Source organism: Equus quagga, chromosome 12, assembly GCF_021613505.1.
Source record: "Equus quagga isolate Etosha38 chromosome 12, UCLA_HA_Equagga_1.0, whole genome shotgun sequence".
NCBI lineage: Eukaryota > Metazoa > Chordata > Mammalia > Perissodactyla > Equidae > Equus > Equus quagga.
In genome coordinates this window covers 102,106,232-102,114,252 of record NC_060278.1, presented here as the reverse complement: position 1 = coordinate 102,114,252, position 8,021 = coordinate 102,106,232, and positions in this window count along the sequence as shown.

Below are 8,021 nucleotides of genomic sequence, written 5' to 3'. Positions count from 1 at the left end.
GGTTCCTATTTTTCCTCTTTATCTCTTTCATCTTTAATCAAAATGCTCAAATATTTCTTTTAATGAATTGAATGGATCATAGAAACTGTTGTCCTAATTCATCTTAGGATCCATTCATCGCTTTTTATGCCCCCTCCAGTACAACGCATTCTCTTGATCCTATGCACCAAGGTTTTGTTAGGGTTGCTATAATTCAGTCAGCCACTATGTATTAAATTAACATCCGTGTTATGCCAACAACATGAATACTCGTACTTATAACATATTAACAGAAACAAATGATACACATCTGTCCTTCCAATCCCCACAATCCATCTTAGGAAGGAAGGCATACCTGTAAGGCCATGTACATCCTCTCAACAAATATCTATTATGCCGTTGCGCTGGGCCCTGTGCCAAATGCTAGGAATACTTCTGTGGACCTGATAGGCATTTAGTCATGTCTTCATGGAGCTTACAATCTAGATGGGGAAAGAGATCATCAATAAGTAAACAAAACATTGAAGATATGATCTGAGCTATGGAAGAAATGATTGCAGTAGTAGAGGTTAAAGAAAGATGATAGAGGAATTTGTCGGAGGATGAAACGATGAAGAGCAGATTTACTATATAAAGAGGAAGGCAGGCAAGAGTTAGGGGCTGGGAATTCTAGACAAAAAGGAAAACTTGTGTGAAGGTTCTAAGTTAGAAAAGAATTCTCCAGGCTTGGAGGGAGGCCAATGAGGCAGGGACATAAGGACGAGACAAGGTCATGAGGGAGGCAAGAGTCAGAGCACAAAAGGCAGCCAATGACAGTGATAAGCGGGCTAACAACCCCACAATCGCAACTTATGTTTGTGAATGCATCTGCTGCCATGGAGAACACACGGGAGAGGGAGCTGGGAGTGTCTGCAGAAGCCGGTTCTCCATCAGTTCAGGAGAGAGGTGACAGCGGCTTGCAATACCCAACTTCCGGAAGGTGAAACAATGAAGGGTGGACAGGTGTGAGATGCATCTTCCAGGTAGTAAAAACAGGACTCGCAAGGTGGAAAGAGGAGGAATCAAAGCGAACTCTCAGGTTTCTGGCTTGAGGAAGTGCTGGCAAAGCTGAGCCACTGAAGGACAAGTTCCGAAGTGAGCTGGGTGAATTGGGAAGGAAATGGTGTTGCAAATATTTGGGAACTAGAGTGTGTCGCAAGGTCAGTAAATGCATGTAGTGCAGGGAGCTTTATCACAGTGTTCGGAGAGGCTTGTGAGCTGGGAGGAAGAAGAAAGTAGGAGAAGTGTGAAGTAGCAAGGGCTTACAGGGCGTGGAAACTCTCTACCAAATGCTAAACTCCACATTTCAGTCAACCGCGTATCTGCATCCAGGGCGAGTCGCAACACATGAACACGTAATGGTTAAGAACAGAGACTGCAGTAAGAGTGTGAGAGATAGAACTGTATCGAAGCTCTATCACCTACTGGCTGTTTTTGTTTGTTTGTTTGATTTTGACAGTTCTTTATTCACCAGTATTGGCACCTCAAATAGCTTTTGAAACAATTTTGTCAATAGTAGTAAAATGACTGCCTTCTTTACCATATATCTCATGTATTTTGCGGGGCTCAGCGAAACGACCTGAAGTACCTCCTTGGCCCCACCAAGTCTCTGGGCCACGGGAAGAGTAAAGATGAGCTGTCCATTGGGATTTGGGCTCAGAGGAACGCTGTCCTTTGGCCAGTACAGGTTAACACAGTTCCTCTTTGTCTGCGTTCTAGGGATCGTGTACTGCAAGTTGTGTGCATCATCGGTGGCCCGCCCCATCGCCCCCCCTGGGTACCAATCCCTCTGCTCCCCAGGGCAACTGAACTCAGTGTGCATCAGCAGTGTGAACTCTCCATGCCTCAGTTTCCTCATCTGCACAAAAGGGGTGATAATAGTTTCCGCCATATAGAGAAGTAGCAGGCATTACACGTGATAACATACGAAATGAGCTTCACCCAGTGATTGGCACACAGAAAGAGTTCAGTAAACCTTAGTGACTGTTATTATTTTTTTTATTATTTTTACAAATGCTGCACCTTTCAAATGGCCAAATCTGTTTTTCTACGGTTGGTACCTGTCAGGGCTTATTCTGAAGAACCTTGAGTATCAGGGACTCACTAATGTTTTATGACATTTTACCTCACTTTATGGTAGTCATTTCTGACAAGACCAGTGTGACATAAACTGCCATAAAGCAAAGCAGAGCAATCATACAAATGACCATAAATCAAGGGGCACAACCGAAAAGGGTCATAAAAGGAAGGAAATTGAGGGAAACAGGACTGAGGGAGAGGGTGAAGTTGGGAGCTGGCAGCACAAACTTTGAGAGAGTGCAATTTCAATTGAGAACAAACTCAAAAAAAATTAGATGGATGTCTTCAGGGGTTGTTTAAATTTCACATACACATTTCCAGACAAATATGTGCACTTTCATGGTTTCAAAGAGAAATACATTATTTCATGTCCTACTCTGTTATGCATTTTTTATTGAAAATGCTATTTCCACTCCTATCAGTGTGCTTGGGATCCGTATTGGACTTCAGAGATTTTCAGAATTCACAAGACTAGGAAATATTTTTTCAGTTCAGGAACTATTAACATCCCCAAATTCTTTTGGAGCCCTACTAGCTAAAAGGGATTTCTTAATAAGTAGAATTTTTTTCTTTTCTCTTTTCTTTTTTTAATATTTCTTTTATATTACTTTTTGCTGGGGCTGACTATAATGAATGGCGACTCAGAGAGAGTATACAGATTCCATGTGCTTAGAATAATTCTGCTCAGCTATGTATGGATAAACAGGAGCCATGCATGGAAAGATCAAGAAACAATGTTTCAACCCTTGTTGAGCAGACTTGGCTCAACTTTTAAATGAAGGACAATTGATTTGGACCAATTTCTGATTATAACATTCCCAGTTGTTTTAAGATAATTCAGATGATGAATAGAAACTAGATGGGAAGAAGACACAAACATATAAAATTTTACCTTCCATTTTTGTCACAGAGAAAATATTTGTGGCCAAATATCACTCTCATCCCAGTGGGGGTATTTGAAAATACACGCAATAGATCCTGTTCAAGTGATTTAAAAATCAAATCCTCTTTCAGATGTGTTGAAGATTTGCCTAGGTAAAGGAAAGCTTTGGTTTAAACGCTCTAAAAGTGAACAATCCTTTTACAACATAACCACTCTCCTTCCAAATGTGTACAGTTTATTCAAGTTAGAAGGTACGTATTTGGACTTTTCGAGAAGCAGAGCCCATCACAGTACATTGATCTTCCAGAGCTTGACCTGTTCCATGCTCCAGTGTGGACTTAACACACAAATGCCAGGCTTCTCCCAGGAGCCACACTTCTGCCGGTGTGCAGGCTGGTGCATGAGCCAACAAATTAGCATCAGGAAGTCCAGACTACATGGCAGAGAATTCTGTGCCTCTGTCACAGATGTTCCAGAAAACTTGGGAGAACCCAGGAGACTCTGCCATCAGCTTTTCACCTCTGTATTTTTAGATGCTCCTTTTAAAAGAAATTGTGAGTTTTCTTTCATTGTGCTTTTACCATCTTCAGGTACTATCTCTTACAGCTTTTATTCTAATTCTCACATAAGAACTTCCCAATGTGTGGGTCTTTTTTTTTTTATTTGCTTATTTTATTTGGTTTCTCTTTTTGATATGTAATTATCCAATATGGTCTCCCTTCTATTTGGTTAGAAATGGCACCTCTTGGCCCATATACGGCAGTATATCTTGAGGAAATATTTGGATAACAATGCAAAATTGATTTATAATTATTAAAAAAATAGAAACACCGTAAATGTCCACTGAAAGAGAGCTTCAATTATAGTACATCCATTTGATAGAAGACTATGTTGAAGTTTAAAGGATATGAAAGAATGGCATGTATTGATATTTATATAGAAAATATATACTCAACAGACATATCTTAAAAATCTGGTAGTATATACACCAAACTGTTCTCAATGGTTATCTCCAGAGGGTGGGCCTTTCTGAGGAAATTTTCATCCTCTGCTTTTTATACTTATTTATTGGGTGAACTCATATAATGGGCATATATCATATGAGTACGGGGGTTTTCAGAGACATTTCTATTTTGGGAAACATGTTGAGTTCCCATCTTTCTTTGTACACACAAGCATGGACATAGAATATTAATGGCAGTTGTCTCTGAGGAGTGAGAATATTAGGAATTTTTATTTTCTTCATGATTTTTTCTATTTTCCAAATTTCCTATAATGAACATATATTAATTTTGTAACATGGGAAATTTAATTTTTTTAGAAATGCCCTTAAAATAAAAGAAAATGAAAAAAAAAGAATGAAATGCCAGCTCTTCTACTCATGTCTCTCCCTTCCTGGAAACCAAGCAGCCAAAGACTTTGTCTGTTTTCTACAACATTTATACCATAGAAATGTCACAAAAAGAAAGAATGAGCATGAGCCTGTACAATTCCTGTAGAGGTACAGATGAACAGTCACCCCGGTCAGAGGCACATTTGGGGGTGCTTCCCAGGCCCCCTTCCCTGCAAGCATCCTCCAGCCTTCAGTCTCCACTGAGGGTACAGAGGCGGAACCCGGGCAGTCGCGTGTGTGGGGGGGTCCCTCTCCTTCCAGCTGCAGCACATTGCACTGAGAATGGACCGCTAGCACACTGGAGCAGACACACAGGACAAGACCAGCCCAGAGACAATGTGGCCCCAGAGACCGTAAACCAGTGGCTTCATATCTAACAGAATAGGAGCTTCTAGCCCCAAATACCATGAGGAATTGTCATTTCCAATTATGGGTTCCTTTAGGCTTTCAATAAAATAGTTTCACCTTCATAGGCTTTCGAGAGTTTCTGTTCTAGAAACTTCTTCCAAATGCCAGTACCACAGTGACTTGTTGGTCTTGGTCATTATTGTGTCTTAGAACGGTGCCGAGGATTTTCCAAGTACTCAATATGCATTTACTGAATGAACTAATGAACCAAAGGACTTAATGCAAACAGTCCTGAAGTTCTAAAGTGGGGCGGAGTCTTGGGCAAAGAAAGAGACAGTAAATTCACTTTTGAAAATCTACCAGATGACAGGATACAAATGGCTGAGACCTCTCATACTGGGGTATGTGCAAGTGGAATGCAAAACATTCTTGAAAATTTTAAATAGACTTTAAAGTCTTCATGATCAACATCACTTATGCCAACATGACTTCCTCGCGTAAGCATTTGGGCAGCTGGGGATGGGACATTTGAACGAGTTTGCTCGGCCCAGTGCAGAAAGGCAAGCAAGCCTTTGAATTGAGTGCATGATATATAAACACATAAGCACTCCAGAAGCCCATGTATATGCAATGAAACTGAGAGCTGCTCTTTTTTCAATGAAGTAGGCTACATTACCCGAGAAGCAGAGCCGCAAATGATTTCTGGAAGGAGCAGGAAAATAGAATGCGCTCAGAGTACAGCAATTTAACCCACTCCAACAGACGAAAACATCATCTTAAAAAAATATCTGACATCTTTCCTTCTATATCCCAGTAGGTATGTTTAAGATGATCCAATTTTATGTCGAACAATCATAATTGAGAGGAAGCATAAAGATATGAGTCTGGGGCAGAACTCGTATCGATTGCCTTGACAGGCCAAAAAGGCAGAAATAAAGTATCAATAGCAGCATGCAATATTACCAAGACTGTTTTACATGTGTTTTGCATAATGCTTTTTCAGGCCTTTCTTCCCTGTCCACAAAGATTTTTCTTTTTCTTTCTTTGATCTTTCAAAATAAATTCTAGAGAAGAAAAGACAAGTGTAGAGAAAAAATAATAATAAACCCGATACTCTATGTTGTTTTCTTGGCTCAACCAATACGAACCATTTTCTGAGGTAAAAGGGGCATTTATTACGATGATGCGTTTGTGGCTACATTGCTTGAGAAAAATAAAATAAATCAACAGAAGGATGGCAGAGGGAGGAAGAAGCTAATATCTGAATTTTTGATGCAGCTTTTGAATCCTCATTATTACATTGTCTTTTTGTATTACTTTTGATTTATAACATAATCGGAGAACTATAGAAATGTTAACGGCAGTGGTACAGCTTTAAGGATGACAAATTGTTTACTAATTATTGTCTTTAAATTTGGTTAATTATTGAAGCCTTAATTCTCTGGGTGCCTCTCAGATGGGACCACCACTGGGGAAAGTCAGGGGGAAATGTATTGCCTAGCTCGAAAGGCAGCTTTCATAATTTTGTTGTATTTCTCCCTCGGTTGACCTTTTAAGGGAAGGGACAGATTGTAAATTAAAATTCTCTGCACTAGGGTTCAGTAGCAAACCTTAAGGTGAGCCGTTGCATTTTGTTTTCTATTTAGATGAGAAATTGTTACTCATGTTTACACTTTTTTTCCAATATGTGCTGCTCATTATCTTAAAGGAGAGACTGAGAATATTGCAATGATTATTAGCGAGGCTGGTGACGAGGTTACTGAACCATTTGGAGCTGACTTTCCTTTTGTGATGCATAATTATAGGGGTTTATTTACAGTCTCTTTTTTTTTTTTTTTTTGCTTCTTAATGATTCACAGTTTTATTCTTTGTTCTCTCCCCCGTGAAGGGTATGATTTCTCCATTTTTAGTATGAATTATTATTTGGAGTGTTACATTATTCCCTGGAATGCTAGAATTAAAGGAAAATTTTCAAAACTAAGTAAATAAAGAGCTAACTTCACTACAATCGTGTTCTCAAAATCTGGATAAAGCATACCAAAAAAGGAAGGCACGGAGCCATTATTCAACCAACACGTTTCCCACTTGTATGGCAATCTGGGGGCATATTATGTTGTAAAACATCTTATTCCCCTTCTAACTTCTTAAATTGCTCCAGATGCTCTTTAACCATAAAGAAATGTAACGATAATTTTTTTTAAAGCTGCATCATCTGTTTCCATATCTGACTTCCCTGAGATGTGCCAGCTAGTTGGGGAAGTTCAAATCAGAAATAAGTTTATGTAGATGATTCGTTTGCACATAAATAGGGATGAAAGACCATCATGAGCATGAATGGCTGAGATTACTAACCACCCACTTTAGCAGAGAACTACTTAAATGCTCTGTGACATAATTTCCCCATCCACAAAATGGCAATGATGATAATGCCTACCTGATGGGTTTTTGTAAGGATTAAACTTATTCAGACATATAAAATATTTAGGATCTAACACTGGGCACACGATAAGTGATTAATGAATGTAAACTATTATCTCCTAAAGTTTGCTAATCATCTCTTTGATAGATGCAAGATGGACAAAAGAGGGATGCAAGTTTGGGGTGATTCATAGAGAAATTTTTATTTTAGTATTTAATGTGTATCAATTAGGATGCCCTCGGCTATGAATAGGAGAGATTATTTGTGAATAATAATTTTCAACCAATAAAAATTTTAAAATAAAAATGCCTTAAAGCCATATAGTTGGCAAACTATAGCCCACAAGACAAATCTGAACCACTGCCTGTTTTTGTATGGTCTGCAAATCAAGAATGGCTGTAAAAACCATTTGATAAATATTTGCAAACAATTTGGTGATAGGGAGCACTAAAAAATAATAATAATAATTCCATTCTTCTCATTAGTAAATCTGTATTATAACAAATACTCAATTATTATTATATTTTGGATTTCATCAATAAATGGCAAAAATTTGTTTTGCCTGTTGTTATATAAAGACCTCCATAATATCCTTGACTTTTGCCTCTTGGCCTGTAAAGCCTAAAATGTTTTCTATCTGGCGCTTTACTATTCTCTCACATAGTAAGAGGTCCAGAAGCAGAGCAACTCTCAGCTGGTGAAGAGAGTGGTTCTATGATTCATCAACACTGAGATTCTTTCCATGTGTCCACTCTCCCATCCTTAATGTGTGCGCCTTACCTGCAGGCTGACTTCTTTCCTGGTCGCAAGGTGAATTTCTGCAGCCCCAGAGATGCAAAATTATCTTCTTCTGATGTCTCTTTAAGAATAAAAAAACCTTT